Source organism: Corvus moneduloides, chromosome 3 (genome assembly GCF_009650955.1).
Source record: "Corvus moneduloides isolate bCorMon1 chromosome 3, bCorMon1.pri, whole genome shotgun sequence".
NCBI classification, from domain to species: Eukaryota; Metazoa; Chordata; class Aves; order Passeriformes; family Corvidae; genus Corvus; species Corvus moneduloides.
This window is the reverse complement of record NC_045478.1, coordinates 103,140,896-103,162,163: the sequence shown is the minus strand read 5'-3', so window position 1 is coordinate 103,162,163 and position 21,268 is coordinate 103,140,896. Positions and strand designations below refer to the sequence as shown.

The 21,268-nt window shown below is 41.9% G+C and overlaps 1 long non-coding RNA gene across 1 annotated transcript in view; it reads left to right on the top strand.

Moving 5' to 3' along the window:
* Nucleotides 1-21,268, top strand: part of LOC116441318 — a 130,947-nt gene that overhangs the window by 1,570 nt on the left and 108,109 nt on the right. The window contains exon 3 of the long non-coding RNA XR_004239028.1: nucleotides 2,008-2,112. This is a non-coding gene — a long non-coding RNA (uncharacterized LOC116441318). The remainder of the gene's footprint in view (nucleotides 1-2,007; nucleotides 2,113-21,268) is intronic.

Below are 21,268 nucleotides of genomic sequence, written 5' to 3'. Positions count from 1 at the left end.
AGTGGTGTAATTTAAAGCTCACCTGCCCTTTCAGAATACATATTTGTATCTGTGCTTTTAAAAATTTCAGTGGGAAAGAGGCACTCCTTTGGTACCTCTGTTTTTTCTTTCACTGGACATATTAAAGGTTTAGTTTGGCCCAACTACTTGAAAAATTTATAATTTTTTTAAGGTGTCTGTCAAGTTGGAATTCATTAATTTCTCCTGCCCAAACCCAAATGAATAATGTAACTTGAAGCAAGAGCTTCGAGTGAGGGTTACAGATAATTATTCATTCTCAAGGCTTTGGCTATGAATCATTTCTACTGTGCAGTCTATCTGCTTATGTAGCACCACCAGCTTCATATTTCTTTGTTTCTGATGTAAATGATTTTCAATGATATAAAATGTGAAAGGGAACATGTTTGTCTTGAACACAGGTAGCTATGACCAAAAGACATGAAAGCCTTTAAAACAAGAGTTATAGGGGCATCTAAGTGGCAATTAGAATCCTTTAAAAATTAATTCAGATTTAGTGAAACGTTGCTGGCAGTCATTCATAACAGTAATTGCCCTGTGCACATGAAAAATTTAAATGTGGTAATTTAGTAATGAATCTGAGCTGTCAGAAGGCATTTTATGGGTAATCAGACATTCCTGAAGGCATAGCAGTGACTGAAGAAAATTGAAAAATAACTTTGTGGAGGCAAGATTATCTGAAATAAGTGTTTTTTCTGGAAGCAAACAAAGAACTCTATGATTTTTAGAAGAGTAGTACACTGTAAGTCGATAAGGGCAACCACTGGAAGCAAATAAAGAATCAATTGTGTAGTTACATTGGTTCAGATTAGTCATTTTAAGTAGCAGTCTTTGAGAAGTGGATACTTCTAGATTCCCAGATACTCCCCGTGCAGATGCATTATCCAGCCTCCAGGAAGGGGAAGCAGGAACTCTCCATTACGGCTTGCAAATCACTTTGTCAGTTTTGAAAGAGAAAGCTCAGTTCTCCTTTCATTTTACTTGGATGAAACTGCTGACTGTACTGCGTTTAAATTTTGTTTCCTCTAGAATAACAGAGGGTATAGCTGGCTGTGTGTTGTTGCAGGGCACGTTGGGGACATTTTGGAAGTTTAGTTGGAGCTGCTGATGCATAAGGAATGCAAACCTGTGCCTTTGGATGTGGCAGCAGTTCACTCCCACTCCGTGCAGGTGTTAATGGCCTGAAAATCGACAACAGCACCTTTAAATCTCTTACACTTCGTTTCTAAATCACTCTGGGTAGAAGATCTCGTGGTGTTTGTCTCAGTTGTGTTACTGCTGTTGCTTTTGATCTTGTCCAGATATATCTGGGGGATTTTGAGGTTGTAAGACTGGGAAGAAAACTTTTCCAAAGATCAGACCCATTTAGGATTGCTTCACTGTTTAAATACCCCTCTGCCAGAACTGATTTGCTGACTGATCAAAAAGAGCCACTCTTGTATTCTAATTCACAGAGTGATTGTTTAAAAATGCTGGTCTCGGATGCTATTCCAAGTATTGAAATAAATACCATTAGATGTCAATTTTACTTTATGTTGTTTATGCATCTGGTGTTCCTTTTCCTGATTTCTGCTGTTTACTGAGTTTACTGAATGCTAAAAGGGGTCAGCTCAACTCATATTTCTGGTCAGCTTTAGTTTATGATTTAATGAAAGGAAGTTTTCAGAGAAAACAAGGATTTTGGTTTTTTGCGGAACGGAAAATAAAACACGTTTCTGTTGATGTATGGATTTTTTTAATCACCACCTGTTTGTGCCCTCTTTATTTGGTACATAGGCTAAATATGGGCTTAGATCAACATGACAGTTTCTTTTTAGTGCTGTGAGAATGAACGTAAGATCTTTTGGAGAATTTCTACCATAAAAAATCATTAGACATAGTTAGCAAAATAATACCTCTCATGAGAAATGATAAGATGAAGTATATAATTTGGCATAAGTAGCTCACTCCGGTGTTAAAGTTTTTCAATATTGTCTCCTTTTCCCATAGATCATTTAGAAGACTGATCACCGCTTGGAAGGAGCTGTGATATCGAATTTGTGTTCTTACTCTGCACTCTGGAATGGGGCCGTGCTCTCTCATCCTGGCTCTCTGGTAAGTGTCCCCACCCCAGGCAAGAAAATGAGGATGCTGCTGAGACAAAGCACCTTGAAGATAATTCCCTTTCATCTACAGCTGCAGTGTTTGGCCATTCTAAGGTTTGCAGAGCTATAAAACATTTGATAATCCCAAGGGTGGGGGAGAAACTGAAGGACATCTCTTGAGTTTGATGAAGCACTGACGTAAAGAACAGTGAAACAAAGATTATTTATAGAGGATGCTTGCCAAATCAAAGCCCAAGCTTTAATTACATCTGTATACACTGTAGCCATGTTTAATAAAGACTTAAATGCAGTATTATTTAGCTATTTGACTTGTTAGCATTTTGCCTTTTTTGTGCAAAACCTGGCACATGTTGATGTGATCAGCTATGAGTAAGACGATGGGTTGAGGCTGAAAATTACTCAAGGACATGTTCTCATTTAACACAGCCTTTTAAAATCTTTTGTTGTTCTGTCTGCTTGTGAGACATTCACTGATGGTCACAGACTGTTTTGTGTCCTATGACTGCCATGGTCAGCCAGAAGACTCAGTATCTAAAGGGAGTAGGGAGTGGGCAGAAACTTTTTGGGGTGTATGCAAATTGAGGGGTTGCTCTTGGTGTATTTGTTGTGCTTGGAGTTTGATTTCTGTCCATTTAGGCAGAATGACCAACACCAGCACTTTACTAATCCAGTTGACCCTCATAAGTAGTCTTGTCACTTCAATAGAGACTCCAAAGAAGTCCCTCTGGGCTTGAATTCCTGTTTCTTTTAGATAATCTTTATGTAGGTCAGGTTGAAGTTCTTGCTCAGAGCACTGCACTTCGCTGTCATTGCCGTTGGATTGACACAAACAGATTTTTCAGTTTCTAGCCCTCAAATGCTGCAAAACAGTGGTGCCCCTTAGGATTTCTCTAAGGTCTCGCAGGAGCTTCTGGTCCTGCTTTCAGTCCATGTACAGGAAGTTTAATAGGCAACTTCTTGCTACAGACTTAGGCCTTTAATCTTTTCACTCTGTTCTGCAATGCTATTGAAGCATTGCAGTGCTTCAATAGGTTTCTCTTTGACCTCATGCCTCATCTCCACCCTGTTATTCATTTTGGTCATTCGAAATCCAGTGCCAGTTGGTGCATTGTTGTGCTGCGAATGACTTGTGGCTCCCTGGATGGCAGCACTCACATCTGTGCTTATGGAGCAAACAGCTGGCACGGGTGTTCAAGTAAGGAGGGATGAGAGCCATCCGTTGTCGTCCTCCCTTGGACACTGGTGGCTAAATAGGGACCAAAGGGAGTCATAGAACCCTCCCCACCAGTGAGTCCAGTCAATGTCTGAAGTTGAATGGTTTGCAAATTCCCTTTCTTTTCTATATTGGCTAATTGCAGCATGTTCTTTGAGAGCAGAAGGATGCATTTTCTGTCCCATGGCTGTTTGCTCTTCAGTCACTGTCAACAGGAAAATTGGCAGGGTGTTGACAAGGGTGCTGCTTTCCTAAAGCTCCCCAAGGTCTGTGCCCTGATTTTTGGCAGCAAATAGTCAATGCACTTTTCAAACTCAGTTAGGAATTACAACTTTGTTCTACAATGTGGACCAAAAAAAATGCTGTTCAAAATTGTAGCTAGTTTGTGTTGTTTTCCTCAGAGAAATGCGTCTGCTCTGGGTTGGGGTTTTTTTCCCGCCATTGGCACCTTTGTTTGTGTTGCACAGGGAACTGGGTATGTTGTGAAGCTAAGTCTTCCCTACCAAGCAGCAGCTCTGGCTCAGCTTGAGTGGTTTTTTAAAATCTCAGAAGAGAATCATTAGCTGCTCCACTTGTACATTCAAACACACAAGGTGATATGCTAATTGGGCTTTCATTAGTGCCTGGCTGACGTCACCAACAGAGTAGAAAGGGGCTAAGCAGATGAAGTACTTTTCCACTCTTGAGCTGGTACTGATGCAGCTATGTACTATAGCTTCTTTTTTTTTTTTTTTTAATTTGGAGAGTTCTAATTTTCTGTGTGACTGCATCTGTGCACTGTAGCATTCAAATATTGCCCTGGTGTATTACACTCAGAGCTGAGCTTTTTATGAAAAAGGGACCAGAGGCTGTGAAATTCCTTTTTTGTTCTTTAGTGTTATTACTGTTTTGAGTAGATTCAATTAGGTTAGACAAGTAAAATTTCATGATTTGACTCATCACTGCTGTTCACATATGAGTTCATATCTGCATAGTTAGGCAGTTTGTCTCCTCTGAGAAACACAGATACCGTGGATAATAAACAGCTGCCTGTCATTTATTGAGCAAGTGAGAGGCACAGCCCTGCTTTTCCAGGAGGGTGTCCACCGTGTGAGCTCAACCAGAAAGTGTAGCTGAATTTAAACAGAATCTGTTCTTTTTTTCAGCGCTGCCAATAGAAACCTTTGCAAACTGAGAAGCTTTTACATAGCAAGCAGCTTTAGCAATAGAGTGTGTGATGGATCTATATTCGCATTGTGGGGTATGGTGATGCATCAGAAGTCCATCAGAAGGGCTGTGTTATTATTTTCACCTCCAGGGGTGAAATACTTCATCTCTTTGTGCCTCAGCTACCCCATCACCTGTACAATAAGGACAGTATCTCCCTTGATAAAATATTTTGCTATGACAAATCTAAGATGAGCTAAGTCTGCATCTTCAGGAATTAAAAAATTGCATTTTGGTCAGGATAACTACTAAATGTAGATTCTGAAGGAGTAGATTTGCTTGATAGGAAACAATTTTTACTCAGCTCTAAATGAAATAAGTTGATGTTATTAAATGTAATTAAATACAGTTGCTATTTGTTAGGGTCCCTCCCCCTGCCATGTGGTCCTGGGAGAGGGGCCCTGGGGGGGACAGACACGGGATTTCCCTGCCCCTGGTCAGCCTCGTTCCCCATTGGTTGTTTTGTGTTCCCCTGCACGGGCAGAAGGACCCTCGGGTCCTGTGATTGCCTCAGTTCCTCGGCAGAGCCCTGGCCATGCAGCTGGAGAAATAAACATCTCTCTGAAACATCTATCAAGAATCAGTCCATATATATTTCTTTTCCATGGGCCTCATCGTCTGATACACGTGTTGTAGTATCCCCACTGTAACAAATGGTGGATAATGTGAGCAGAACGATCCCCAGTCCCTAAGGACAGCGACTGATTTGTGAGTAAACTCTGGATTTCTCTTCTTGTTTTTGTTTTGCTGTTCCATCTCTAAACTATGGAGGAACCATGGAAAGACTCTTGGCTCTCAGAGCCACATATGGACATTTATCTTAAACTTGAAAAGATTCTTGAACAACGATTTGTAAATTTTAGCTTGATTCAAGTTCAAAAGGAACTGAAACACTTCCTGGCATGGTTGTTTAAGAACTTTTTCTATGTTTCTTGGGACTTGATTCTTACCAAAGACTTTTGGAAGACTGTTTGGACACAGTTAATTTCTGAGTCAAAATATATGCCGATGGAAGAATATTTTCGTGAATATTATTTAATTACTGAAACTGTTGAGCAATGTCAGCTGTGTCCTTGCAAAGTTAAAACTGCTTCAGGGACCGTGTAACCCAGACCACGTGGACCAAGTGCTCTCTGAGCAGCAGCGAGGCAGTTCCCGCGGGCGGAGCGGCGCGAGCTGCAGTGTTGGCAGCGGAGCAAGGCGCGGTGGGAGCGGGGCAACCCGGTGGTGGCCGCCCGGCCCCGCGCAGCGCATGGTGGAGCGAGCCCCGTGAGAGGGGCGGCACATGGCCGGCGGCGGTGGCGGTGGAGCGGAGCCGCACCTAGCCAAAACGCACGCTGGAGCGGGGTGTGGGGGGGTAGCTCGGGGGCCTGGCCGAGACGTGGGCACGGCCCCAGGCAGCGGCAGCGCAGCTGAGAGCAGAGGCAGCGGTGCAGCCCAGCCCAGCCCGCATGGCCCCGAATGCAACCCTGGAAAGAGCGCGCAGGCACGAGCAGCCCCAATGGCCCCAGCAGCCCCAATGGCCCCAGCAGCCCTGGCATTTCCAACATGGGAGCAAGTGAAAGAGAAAGCAAAAACGCAGTGAGACAGAAAACAGCAGCCACTGTTTTCCTTCCTGAAAAAGGAAAAGATCACCGTAGCTAAGGTTTTAGGAATAGTAAAATGGTATCATGTTAAACAAAATTATGGTTTTATAACGAGATGTGACAACCAGCAAGACATATTTGTTCATAGAAGTGCTATTAAAAAGAATAACCCTGAAAAATACATCCCAAGCTTGGGAGATGGAGAGGTCATAGAGTTCAAAATTGTGCAAGGTAGAAAAGGGTTATAAGCAGCAGAGGTCACTGGGCCTGATGGTGTTCCTGTAAAAGGCAGTATATATGCTAAAAATCGTAGTCATGTTAGACAATATCTCCATTATAAGCCCCCCTACAGTCTCCCTTTCCTAATCCCATCTTTCCCTTTTACCCTGTATCCTATTACCCCCTGTGTATTCCCAATCCATTTATCCACCCATGGTTTCCCTCACAAAACCATGCTTTTGCCAATTGTTTCCCCAAAAATCCCTTTCCAATGCCAAGTGGGGGATGAAGAGGAGGAAGGAAGAAATTAACTATTGTTGTTCAGAGTTCCAACAGGTGCAAATGGAAGAAACCCTCTCCTGCCTCAGTTTCCCCACAAAGCATGCTCGGAGAGTCCTGTCTCCCTTCTGCCAGCCTTAAGATGTTCCAGAGAATCTGTTTGAACATTTAGAGACTCAGGAGGGTGGCTTGTTTTGTTTTGAAACTGTCCTTGTTATCTTACGTTTATCCAGTTGTTTTCAATGTTAAGTCTTTTGTTAAAAATTAACGGGTGAAATTTTGGGGTCTTCCCCCCTGCCATGGAGCCCTGGGAGAGGGGCCCTGAGGGCACAGACACGGGGTTTCCCTGCCCCTGCTCAGCCTCGTTCCCATTGGTTGGTTTGTGTTCCCTGCGCGGGCAGAAGGACCCTTGGTCCCGTGACTGGGACAGTTCCTGGGCAGAGCTCCGGCCATGCAGCTGGAGAAATAAACATCTCTGAAACAGCTATCAAGAATCAGTCCATATATATATTTCTTTTCCACAGGCTTCATTGTCTGATACACGTGTTGCAGTATCCCCACTGTAACAGCTATTGAAAGTGGATGGTTGTGAGTTGGAGGAATATTTTTGTCTTGTAATAAATTAACTCGAATGTAATAAAAAGGATAAGGACAGAAGGGAACTCTGATGTTGGAAAATCCATTAGGATTGTTTCTTTTTTAAACCAGAAATCAAGAGTGCAGAACTATTTATTGCTTTAACTTCAGCAAAAAAATGGTGACAGCAGGGATCTTGTTAAACTGGGACACATATTTCAGTGACTAGAAACCTATTGTAATCACAATTACAGAGATATGATCTTAGGCTTTGGTCCATATGTCTGTCTTAAAGAGGGTTATTAATGCTGTTGGTTTGCATCCAGCTTGCAGACAAAGATACTTAACTAAATATTTTCTTTTTGCTCCTGTCATTATCTGGGGTGTATAGACAAAGTGGCTGGGGCTGTCTTGCTCCTTAGTTCAATTATTAGACCTGTATTGTTTCTCAAGTTTAAAAAAATCTGACAACAGAGGATAAAGAATTATTCCAAAGCCTGTCAGTGGGATGAATGAATGAACTCCATCATGAATTTAAACCCAGCCATCTATTATAACCTCCTGCCTTTCACTGGGCCTTTTTCCTATGTAAATTTTATATATTTTTAAAACATGTGGGCAAGGACAAATTCAAGGAGTTGCTGAATTCTTTGTCATGAGCTTCTATTGTAGTTCATTTTCTTCTCATCCATCTTGCTGGAGAAGAGCTAGGTAAGGTCTTTATTGAGGAAACATGCACAGTTGGGAGGGCAATTTATAACTCTTTCCACTCTTCCAAGCAGAACCACATCTCTGGGTAATGAGTGCAGGAAGTGAGCCCAGTGATTCCGCCATGGTTGTGCTCAGTACTTACAGCAGACAGTTCTCTTGCAGGTGTTGTCTTTGCTCCATTTCTGCCTAGGAGATGTTCATGAATTGTTTCATGATTGCTGTCACCAGGGTACTCGGGGTCTCAGGAGAGCTGACTGTTCCTCAGGACTGTAGTTTCAATTCTCTGGGACCTGTGAAGGTAAACACAGGTCTGCAGCTGAAATATTACTAGGAGATACACAGGAAGTAACTCCAGCCAGCAGTGATGTGTTTTAATCTTTATAAATGGAGTTTTTCCCAGGAGAAGCAAAAATTGCTGTTAATGAAGACAGTCTTCCTTAATAATCTCTTCTTCCCATAAAAACACTGACTGTTAAAGGGGAATGGCTGTTTGTGAGCTAGAAGCAGTTCGTTTCCCCACCAGATGGAGCCAAGAAATTCTCTCCAGGCTGGCCGGGAGGCAGTGAGTACTCCAAGATTTCCTACCCTTGGGTGCTGCAGTGTGGTTAATGCCACACTGGATGTGTGACCCTTCCTGCGGCTCCCTGCTCAGGGGCGAGGGCAGCCAGGCTGGGCTCTCCCAGGAGCTGCTGCAGGGACACACAGGTTCTGCTGTGCTTTAGACCATCCGTGTTTCCATGTCAGTTTATGCTGGTTTTTTCCTTGTAATGCTGGTATTAGCTGTACAACTTGCTGAGGGGATAGGCATGGGAGGTTCATTTAATACAGCAGAGTAGAGGTGCTGTGTCAAGGATGGTGGTGACACTGAGCTTTGCAGGAAGGCCCTTTGAAACTTTCAAAGGTACCTATGTATCAAAGGAAGTTTATGAGACCTTGGTGGTCCTTTGAGGTGTGCCATGTCTCCTCTGAGGTGACAGCAAACCTCACTGCTTGTCTTGTTGATGGGAGCTAAAGGCCATCCCCCTCCCCTACCAAAGATGAGCATCACCTTTTTCTTTCTCAAATGAATGTGCTACCAATGGTTTATACCCAAGGATTAGTAACTGTGGCAGTCCTTGTGTCCTCTTCTGGCTGAGCGCTCCTGAAAGCTGACAACCAGGTGTGAAGGCACGTAAGGAGGAATTCATTTAAAATAAGATTAAGTAATTGTGGGGAAGGAGGACAAAGGTAATTACACCAAGCAGCCAGGTATTTAACTTCTTTAGCTCATTTCTCCTTTAAAATTTACTGGCCATTTACCTCGTTTGTCTCAAGAATTTTATTTTTACTTTTGGTCACTGGTTTCATGATTATTGGTTACATCAGATGCTGATTACAGTGAAGCTTTTGGTTCTCACATTTTAAGGGTTAAAATGGATTGGAAAGAAAGGTTGAATTGAAAAAAAAAAGTTCTTCTAATTAAAATTACTTGTCAACATATTTTTGACAAATCTGCTTATTAGTGAGAAAATAATGTAAATGGCTTAAACTACAGATAGGAAATATAACAAGGAAGAAAGCAGCTTATGTACTGTTTTATGGGAAATTTCATTGAGTGTATCTGGAATGGAATAACAGGAGGACTTAATTCTCCTATGCTTGAGGTAAATTAAAGCAGTTGAATTAGGTTCTGTCTCCTAAAAATCCTACTTTGGGCTCATGGAGTAGATGGCTTGTTTAGAGATTTTGTTCTAGAAGTAATTTTTTTTTCTTCTCTCAATAAAGATATTTGCCTCTAGCAGGATGACCTGAGCATTTTTATGTGCAATCAGAAAGATGGCTTAATTAGCCATGGCAGAGACTGAGTGGGATAAATCACATGGCTGAATGACACCGTGCAGGTGGAGGAGGTGGAGGGTTAGGGAGCCTGTGGGGTTGTTTGCACAGCCACAGTGTGGTGGGAGCTGGGCCAGCAGGAAGTTTCAGGGTAAACAAGAAAGGTCGTGTTGTGTTCTCTAGAGCTGGCTGGCAAATCAACACAAAGCTTCTGTCTGAACAACAAGCTGATATCAGGGACAACCAGTCAATGTTTCTGAGGTTTTTTTTTCCTCCTTGGATTTCATTTAAAAAAAATTCCTTAGCAGTGATCAGGCAGGTGCTACAGCCAGCCTTGGTGAGAATGGGTAACAGCTCAGGTTAAAATAGGGGAATAAGTTGGAAAATTTAGAGCTGAAAGGAGAATAGCTGATTCAGTTAAAATCCATCAAGGGTTACTTCTTAGTGCTGGTGAAGGATGGATGAGGTTCCAGAGAGGGTCAGCATTTGAAACAGCTCTGAAAATGGAAGCAGTGGGGTGGGGGGCAAGCAGACATCTTCAGTTTTTAAAAGAACAGTGGGATGAAAAGTTTAAAACAAACCACCTTGAATATGATGAGATGTAAATACAGCCAAATATGTCAAACTATGACAACAATCTCAATTGCCTTCCACATTAGAATCGCAGGCAGTGTCAATAAGGAAATGGCAACTTGTATCTTCTCTCCAGGAGAGCTTCTTGATACTATTTGGAATGGCCTTCACCTAAGCAAAGTAAAGACACACAAAATGAGAATAGTCTCGTGGGAAAAGGGTCAAAGAGCAGCTATCTGTGAGTTTCTGTGAAATGGGGAGGATGCAGCATGTGGGATTCCTTGGGAGGGTGTGGTGGGTCTGGTGCCTGTCAGTTCATAGAGCAGTAATTTGTGTGAGGAACTAGAAAATGTGTACTGCATTTCTAGGCCACGCACAGCTGGAAAGGCTGCAAGCACTTGGATGAAAGGATTATCATTCAAAAGAATCCTGACAATTAGAAGAATTCATTTGAATTAAGTGGGATTCAGTTCAAGGAGAGGCACAGAGTCCTGTGACAAGGTATAAATTATGTGTGAGATGAGCAGATGAATGGAGAGCTAGCTGGGAGTCTCTCAAGGAAGGACATGGGGTTATGGTGAATGACAAACTGAACAGCAGCTGAGGACATCACAGTGGTGCAAGGTAACATAAACAAGACCATAGCCTAAAACCACCAGAAACAACCTTGCTGCTGTGATTGGCACAGGTACGGCTGCAGCTGGAGCATTTTGTCTCTATCCAGACCCCACATGGAGGTGTGGAGTGAGTGGAGATCTGGAGAACACAGGCTGTGAGGAAATGCTGGAAGAATTAATATGTTTAATCTAGAGATAAAATAGCTGCAGAGCTGTGAGAGTTCATAAAATAAAATGGCTGCCTCAGAGGAGTGTGTGGCACACAGCACAAGAAGTGGTGGGCTTAAACTCCGCTAGAGGAATATTATATTAGCCAGTGGGAAAAGCTGTCTATGGAAAAAGCTTTCTATCAGCAGGGCTGCATAAACTACTGGCAGAGAGGTTTTTAAGGACAAGGTAAATAAATTTCTGAGAAAAAAATTATGGGTACTATTGCTATTGGAATAGGACAGAGAATGAATAAGACTGCCCTTGATGCTTTTCCTAGACTTGTTTTCTTAAGGTGTCTCATGAAAGAGCCACAGGTTGGACACAATAGGCACAAGAAAACATCCAGTTCTTGTGTTTTGTTTTGGTCAAAAAAGCAGTAGCAACCAGAAAAGGGGAAGCTCCTGCTGTCCCTAAGCTGGTGGGAGACGTTCAGCCCTCCTGTGAAACTTACTGTAGTAAAGAGGTGGCAAGAAAAACAAGAGAATGAGATTTTTCTCCTGCTGATAGTTGGCCTATGCAAGCACCAAGTGATTCTGCTAGTCTTTCAGTGCTCTAGTCATGGTTGTTTGGTTTGTTAAAAGAGGATCTTAAATCCAGATGCTGCTTTACAGGGTCAGCTCCAAAGTTCTGCAGGGCACTGTGCATGGCATGTGACAAAGAAGCCAAAAACAGGTGTCCAACATGTAAGTTGTGATACTTCAAGTCAAAACATACTCCTATGCTGGATTTCTAGATCTTGGAAAGGTAGGATCTTCTGCTTGAAATCACAGAAAATCCCAAAGAGACCTAAATTTGGTATTATTTTTGAAAATACAAAGTATTCAGTAGTTATGCAGTAGAGATCACCTTGGTTGTAATTACATGAATCAAAATTAGACTAATCAAATATTTCCCTATGATCCTTGTAGGTAAGATGCTAACAATCACAAAGCTCTAACAAATGTAAATAGTAATTTAACTGATTATAATGACATATTCCAGTGTGACTATACCTTTTTACAGATGATACATTGTACTTTGTTTCTTTGTTGAGAGAGTTTAATCAGCTCTGAGAGAGCAGTTGAGAGTGCCAGCCCTGTGTGTTGCTGGACTCTACCAGTATCTTGGTATCCTGTGTGCTTTGGAAAGTAATCAGTCTTCCTTTTTTTTTTTTTTTTTTTTTGGACAATGAGGTACAATGGTATATTTAATAATATGATATATTTAATAATTGGAGTAGTCTGAGAATCTCGGATTAAAAATGCTGTGGAAGCTACGAAAGCCAGTTTTCTTCCTCCCAGTTTGTGGGTAGCATCATGCTGCCTCGCTTTTTCTGTATCCTCTGCCTGAAGGTGGAGAAAAATGATAAGTGGGTGTCTCAGGTAGATGGTCTGGTAAATGGAGAATGATTTCCACCTAAAAGAACTGACTCAAGATGTTTCTTAAACTGGGGCCATCATCTCAGATTAGTCTTTTGTATTTTATAGTGGCTTGCTGGAGAAAAGAACCCTTGTACAGTGCAAGGTAAAGAAAATCATGGTGGACATTTTGTTTTAATCTATCGTATGAGTTTATGAAAAAGCATTACTCCAGTGCTAAAAATACTGTCAAGTAGCCCTTTTATATGTAATCAAATCACTCTTCTTCTTATACTAGTCCCTCCTCCTCTGACACTAGTCCATCAGTCTAAAGAACTACATTGTTTTTGATGATGGTGAGAAAAAGAGTATGGAAGCAGAGGACTGTTTTGTTTTGAAGGATGACTGTAATTACAGAGTGAAGCTGTAAGTTACGAAAATCAGGGAGACAAGGGGAGATTTCATCTTTGGTTCCCACTAGAACAGTTTGTAGATTGTTAGTATTTCTCTGGTTATGGAGGATGTACTGTAAGAGAAGATTTTCTTGCAGTATTTCAGGAAATTGGCTTCTGGCATGGTAAGTCAATGGGAATTGTACTACAGACTTTATCAGAGTGCTACTTATGGCCAGGATATGAAAGGCATGGAAGTGATGGGGAAAAGGGCAGGATGGAAATATGAAAAACTCCACCATGTTTTATGGATCCCCAAACTGTCATTTTTAGTTTGCTCTCAGTTAAGCCTGTATGCACCCACAGTTTTCTGTGCTATTTTGAATGTCCATATGACACAAATGGCACAGTGTCAGGAAACACAGAGCTGTCTTTATAATACACTATTTGCAAGAACTACTATGTCTCCCTCACAAGGGAGCAGCAGAACTATCTTTCTATAGATTTCTATGGGTCTTTCTTTTTATTTAAACTGTGCTATCAGAGTGAGATAAAAGAGTTGCTAATTGCATGTGTGTTCAAGTGCGGCTTGGAAATGTTAACTAAACTGGACTATTTCAAATGAAATGCAGCAAAGGATTTGAAATTTAAATTGCAGCATGGAAAGACTGTGGTGGGGTCCATTCCAAAAGGAATGGCTTAAATGAGGAAGTGGTTAGAAGCTGGGACTGGAGCTCTGGAGAGCTGGGTTTGGGTCCTGGCTCTGCTGCACTCTGGCTGTATGGCAAATCACTTCCTAACTTGCTCATGGATTTCACCCTTCATTCTCGCTTTGTGCTCCTTGGTGTAGGCACCAAGTCCCAGTGCAAGGGTTTTGGTGTGGGGCGCAGTGGGGCCTCTTCTCACCTGAGGCCTCTGAATGCACAGATATTTTGGAGGATAAATAATGACAATAATCAGCATGTGTGAAATTCATTCAAGAACTCATCCAACTGAGTATTTTGGATTGTCTGGAAGGATGGCATGCAAAATAATTTGAGTTTTGTAAATGAGACTTTTGTTTATCCTGTACTATCCAACTGAGCAGCCAGTAGTTAGTGCTGTCTGAAAGAAAAGGGGCAAAAGTGAACTTGGAGTGATTGACAGTAATGGCTGGAGAGTAAATGGTACTGCCCATCCCTGTCTGCCCTCAGCAGCTTCATGCAGTGCAGCTGAAAATGATTCTCTCAGGCTGCTATCCTGAAGTTATCACAAAAACCTGGTTGAAGAAACACTACAGATAGGCACAGTGTTTTCTGCCTTTGCATCTGGTTAGGGAAGGAAGGATAGCACAAGCTACTTCGATAGGCTACAGCCAAAAAGTGAGCAGTTGAGAGGGAAAGTTACTGAGGACATCTTCAGCCAAAACCTTGCTGTGTGCTCAGGTACTACAAGCAGGGTCTAGAAAGACAACAAAGTATTTTACATAAAATCTGAAATCACTTAAATGTCATTGCTTCAAAGAGGCCTAAATGGAGACACAAGATCACTCCCACTTCAGAACACTCAGAAACTTTGGAGGATAGTGGTAAATATGAGTCCAATTTCAGTGCTTTGATATTTCTGTCCCCCAGCCCTATCCAAGATCTTGAATGTGAATGTCCATCTGATGTAGTTGTTTTAATGTAAATATTCTGGTTTGAGTGCATGGATAATCTCAATCTGCCTTCACACTCTCACTACTCATACTGGATTAAATAATCAGGCCAAGACCAAGCTGTTTCAGCACCAGCAGTTAAAGGTGATGAGGAAGAGACTGCTGTAGTTTTAACTACAGGAGGTAGGAACATGATTATGTTCTCTGCCCAACAAGACACTTTCTCAATTACAAATATCAGGTAGTCTAAGAAAGAAGAGGATTTCTCATTACAAAGCTGATAGTAGCTTAATCTCCATCCATGAATCATCTGTACTGTCACTCAAATAATTGTTGTCTTTTTCAAATATTAGCTAATATTGGTCTTGAAACAGTGCATCTTTATGAATTATTGAATTATTTCTGTGTTAATTTGTATCTCTAGCTAGGTTAGCTTGAACTTGTCATGCAAGATTTTTCAAGGAGAGGCATTGGATAAATCCAATATTATCTAGATATGTGCCTGACCCAATCCAACATGGCTGGGTAATAACTGATAACTTTTTTTTTTTTTTCAGTGTCTTGTGTTTGTTTGGATTCAGTTTTATGACTTGGTATTAACCAGTCAATTTTATGGATAAAGTTAATGAATTTATTTAAATGAGAGTCTGGAGGATTAGCTACTGTAGGGCTTCTCTCTGCTCACTATTCTCATTAAAAAAAGAAAAAAAATTAAAGAAAAAAGCCCTTGATAAAGTGTGTGCGTGTATTTTTGACAGGCTCAGCCTCTGACACTTTGAAATGTTGATGACCCTGTTGATCCTACATTAGTGAGGAATTATAGTAGCCTACTCTTGGATGGATAATTGAAATTAAAAAAGGGGCTACAGTGATGCTTTTGCATCCTTGGGACATAATGGTTTGCTATTTCACAGAGAGATTAGTGAAGGCACTAATCCAAGCTGCAGCTAAAATGCCCAGAACAGACTGGGGCTTTGTAGGCAATCTGTGGCTTGCGAGGTTTCCTGTCTCCCCAGTTTCTGTTATTGTGGGACCAAACACAATCTGTGTTCACAATCTCTTTCTTTTGGTGCCACTTGGGCCAAAATGTTGTAGTCTTCTAAACATGGATGAATTTACAGCATGCCCATACTTTCATCTTTCAGGTTGATGGGCGAGGTTTGTATGGATTTATAGATTTATCCAAAGCCTAGTGGTATGTTATGAGCTCCTATGTGAAATCTATCCACAGTTTAAGATTTAAAAAGTTGTGTTGACAGCAGTTGGGTTCTTCTAGGAATTGTACTGCTGAACGGTTTGCTCTTTAAAAATCTGTCCTTGTTTAGGCATCTAGGTAGGAATTTGAGAGTCTGCAGTTGGGCACACAATATGAAAATAAACAGTCAAAATGTAAGAAAATTAAGAAAGGTTAATTATAAAGGAAAAAGAATCAAGCTTGAGGATAAAGAATGCTCAAGACAATAGGTAAAAAAAGGACAGAAATTGCCAAGTAAGCCAGGAGTGACCAGTGCTTTTAAGAAGACTAGATTTTAAATCTACATCTCTTAAAATGGAAGTAGAAATGAAGAGCAATGCTTGCAAGTTTTAACTACATTTTCTGATTTTTTTTTTTTTTTTTGTGATAAAAGGTGTGTACTATTGATTAAATGGTTTTAATCCCAGTGTTGCTTTGATCTGTTGATAAGATCAGTTTCATTGGTTAATAAGGTTGGGGAAAATCATGATGTAGAGAAATGCAGCAATAGAAAACAGATCTGCAGTAAGATTAAGGGCTTGGCAAGCACTGCTGTTTACTGTACTGATAACCAAAAAGCTTTTTATTCCCAGATTTAAACAAGATCTGTGTTACAGCCACACCTGCCTCAGAAGATTATTTTTGCCACCATGCGAACTAGAAAAACAGTTTTGTAGGAGTGAAAGCCAATGTATTCTTATTATGAACAACTTATGTTTCATTATTGCATATTTATAGTTTGACCCAATTTGCTATCTTATCAGAACAGCTGAAGGGCTAGTGCAAGGCAAGAGCATGGTTTAATCTGAAACTATGTCTTAAGATATTTTTAACTTTATGAATTGATTGCCAGAAAATCACTGCTGTTCTCTGGAGTGTCAGAAAAGCTCTGTTTGGACATGGCTGTGGCTGACAGAGGTGCTGCTACCAACGGTGCTTTCAGTTGTTCACACAATTTGTACACCCCAGGTGTGCCCTTGACTGCTGCTGAGTGGACAGGTAGCTTAAATGGGAATTGCAAATACCTGGCACATTTGAGATTTTGTTCATGGTGAACTCTGGGAAAATATTTCTTCATTGTCTTCATTTTTCATCATCAGCTTGAGGCACCTCAGTTCTGTGAGCCTCTGAGAGTATGGACCAAGATTTAATGCATGTCCTTCTCTTGTGGTTCTCCAACCTGTGCTCTTCTGTTTTAATTAAATACTTAATCTATAACGTTGAAAAATAATTATATCAAAAGAAAATAGCTGCCCTGGGGGTTCTTTCTGCTGCTGCCAAATGCTTTATAAGCCATCACTAGGAGAGCAGTGCCAGCATGATGTATGGAGCTAATAGATCTGCATGATGAGGTGGAGCTGGAAAAGAGAGGGTTGGGTTTTTAACATTATCTATCTTCCTGCATTCTGGTTTCTAGGTTAATTTCTTTGTGAAGACCTGGCCAGTGTGGTCAGATTTATATGGGACAATTAGGAGAATAAAATATTTCAGTTGGTTAATTAGCATGATAGGTTCCTGTGTAATTTTTTCCACAGCTATTGAGATGCCTTAGGATCCTTTAGCTCCATTTTCAGCAGAGATAAAGGAACTTAGTTTTATGGACTTACATCAATGCACATCATTTTAAGCTCATAACAGTTTGACTTCTGAAAATGGTACGTACACTCCTAAGCGCTTAAGAAAATGTGACGACAATTCTCACTGAAAGTCAACAGGATTTAGAATTTCAAAAGACAAAGTACCTTCTGAAAATTACACATTACTACTTCCTGTATTCAGGAAGCTGTGGCTTACTTGTCAACCTGGTTTTGCTCTAAGAAGATCAGAAGTCACATTAGCCCTCATCCGTTGCCAGGGTTCACACATGAGGATGAAATGTGAACATCCAGTCAAAATTTGGTTTTCATTTTCAGTGAAGTCTTATTTTAGTCAAAGTGAGAAGGGCCAGTTTGACCATGCATTTTCTCAGATCCAATTTTTGCAGATCAGTGGGCCTTTGTCCTTCATCAGATATTTCCCAAGAACCACAGCAACTCCTTTATTGTTGTAATCACATGTAAATCATAATTACTGCTGATCTGCATGAGGGGATCGAGGGTACCCTCAGTAAGTTCACAGATGGCCCCAAGTTGGGTGGATGCGTTGATCTGCTTGGAGGGCAGGAAGGCTCTGCAGAGGGAGTTGGATCGGTGGGCTGAGGGTAGGGGTATGAGGTTCAACAAGGCCAAGTGCCAGGTCCTGCACTTCGGCCACAACAACCCTGTGCAGAGCTACGGGCTGGGGGCAGAGTGGCCTGGGGGTCCTGGGGACAGTGGCTGAATGTGAGCCAACGTGTGCCCAGGTGGCCAGTGGCGTCCTGGGCTGGATCAGCGAGAGTGTGGCCAGCAGGACCAGGGCAGGGATTGTCCCCCTGTGCTCAGCACTGGGGAGGGCACACCTTGAGTGCTGTGTCCAGTTCTGGGTCCCTCACTTCAGAAGGGACACTGAGGTACGGGAGAGAGTCCAGAGAAGGACAGTGGAGCTGGGGAAGGGTCTGAAGCACAAGTCCTGTGAGGAGTGGCTGAGGGAGCTGGGGGTGTTTAGCCTGGAGAAGACAAGGCTCAGAGGTGACCTTATCTCTCTCTACAACTGCCTGAAAGGAGATTGAAGCCAGGTGAGGGTTGTTCTCTTTTCCCAGGCAGCCAGCTACAGGACAAGAGAACACAGCCTCAAGCTGCACCATGGGAAGTTCAGGTTGGACATCAGGAAGAATTTTTTCACAGAAATGGTTGTTGAGCACTGGAACTGGCTGCCCAGGGACGTGATGGAGTCACCATCCCTGGAAGAGTTCAAGAAATGACTGACTGGACATGGCACTTAGTGCCATGGTCTAGTTGTCGTGGTGGTGGTCAGTCAGAGGCTGGACCCCTATGATCTCAGAGGGCTTTTCCAATGCTAAATGATTCTGTAATCATGGCTTTAGGGATGAGCTGCAGACCACTACTCATTACATCATGCAATCCAGTCTCGATTGCTTTGGCTGAGATGTTGTGACTGTTTGCTAAAGACAAACTTGATTTGTGTCTTCATACATCAGAGAGTGCCAAATGGAAGACACAGATTACAGGAGGAGAGTCTTGAGGTGCACACGCATGGAGAAGATCTGAGCAAATGTTACTGATGCTGACTCTATGGTGTGATGAAAACTCATGGACAGAGGGCTTCCAATAAGCAAATAATGTAAAATACTTCTTGTCATTTATAGTGGGATTAATCAGATAAGAGGCTTTTCAAATTGAGGATGCCCTTTTCATGAGCTTTGAACCCAAATCCTGGAGCCTTAACAAATCTTGCTGCAGGCAGGAACAGCTTTGGAGCACAAACACATCTCCACAGTAGGTAAGATTACCTGATTAATTTAAGCTCATAAAACAAAGGTTCCATTACTGTAAAAGCTTGTCATGGTTGGTTTTTGAAGGTCACTTTCTGCTATGGCAACAGAGAAGCCGTGCTTGTGAAATGGGGAGACTACACAGAGGCATAAAAAGCTGCTCTGGCATTTGCTGAAGGTACCAGCAGTCCCTTTAGAGAACATGCAGGATGGACCCTTCTTCCCCATCTGATCTGACTGGTTTCTCTCTGGTTATGTTTAGACTTGTTTTTTTTTCTGATGAAGTTGTGCTGTTGCTCCAGTTAAACATGAAATAGCTGGTTAACCTGAAGTAGTTTAAGTATTTCTAAAGCATTTACTATTCCTGGTGAAATACATGGACAATCAAAATCCACAGTGCTTTGTCATGTCATGTTGGGATGGTTTGCATGGAGGGGAGAGAGCTGTCCACCGATGCACCTGGACTACTGCTGGCAGTAGGTGTGGATGGGACTTTCATACAGGGGTTTTCTTCAGGTATTTTGCTCAGATTTTGCCTAAGAGGAATGCAATCCTATCTTGAAAGATATGAAAAAAAGAAGACACCGAATGATCTGATGGTTTCATTGGATCAGATCCCAGACACAACCCATCAAGAGCTGGGACACAGATGCAGAGGAAACAATACTGGGATTCTCTGTTGTTGAATAATTTCTCTTTATGGTGATCATATGGTGATTCATGTCCAGAATAGGTTAAAAACTGAAGGTTATAGCAAAATGATTGGTATACATAATTTTAAAACAGAGTAAATAACACATTTTCCTTTATATTTGCCATCTGATCTGACTGCTCAGTTAAGGCCAAGTCACACTCTTGCATTTGTTAGGAACAATTTCATATGTGAAAGCCCAGAGCTGATCCATAACCTAAAGCCCGTGTTAAAGTTCCCTGCTACAAGCATTATCCCTCTGACAATTTACATCACCTGATGGCTTCACAGTGTAGTGGCTCTATTTACAGTGTGTTACTCTCTATTACGTGCTGCCAGCCATCTGTAAAGTGCACTGCAGCTTGTTATCACCTGCTTATGGGCATTAAAAAGACTGATGGACCAGATTCTCCTTTACAGAAAAGCCCCTTTATGTCACTCTGTCCGGTTTAAAGGCACTCTGAGCTGCAATTAATATGATCTATACCTGCTTTATGGTCCATCTGTACTTCTGCATTGTGTAAGGGACCCCAGCATAAATGAAAATGAGGTCACTGGGAATCGGTCATGTTCAGCTGTGAGGTGGACAAAAGATCTCTGTAGAATATTAATAGTAATGCACTGGTCTACTGTGAACACCAGCCCTTAAATTTGTAATCTATCTTGCCTGCCTTACAGATGAGGAGCCCAGCACACAGAAAGAATAGGTGATGTGCCTGCAGTGTGGAGCAGAACCTGAGTCCTGTCACCAGAACGAAGCAGAAAGATTTAATATCATTGAGGGCCAAGGGGCATGTGCAGAATGAAGGATTTTTTGAGCAGAAAGCAGATTTTTTTTCCCACTGAATTCCCTTCAGAGTGAAGAAGATCTTATCAGAGTGCACTAGGGGACCATCAGAGGACAGAGCTGTGGAAGGCTGTAGGAGAACTCTCTTGCTGATTCCCTGGCACTGCAGCCCTTGGTGTCCTGGGAATGGGGGACATTCTGCATGGCTGTTTGCTCTGGAAATGTTAGGGTCCTGGAGCCTGACCACCCAAACAGCCAGGAATGTCAGGGATGCCAGAAATTTGCTAACAACCCAAGTTTTTGAATGGAAATTGCCTGTTAGCTATGGCTGCTTTGGCAAAACAGGTCAATTTCTGCAAAATATTCATTAATTTGCTGAAATCTGATAAAATCAGAAGTTTCTCAAATCATCCTATTGGAGCTGCTCTCAGTACTCACTTCCTGGACTTAATCACCCAAGAGTGCTTCTTTTCTCTGTCTTTCTTGCTTTTGGCTCCTACATGCACTAAGGGGAAATGTTTCAGCAGATAACTGATTTCTTTTTTTTCCTGTCAGATGCTTCTTTATCTCCTTTATTAGGTTGTCTCAGCAAAATTGCCAAATTTTAGCACTCACTGATCATTACTCCATCATATCCCTCAGCTGCAGGGAACCAGGTCCACACTGTACTGAGGCAGGATGGTTGTAAACGAA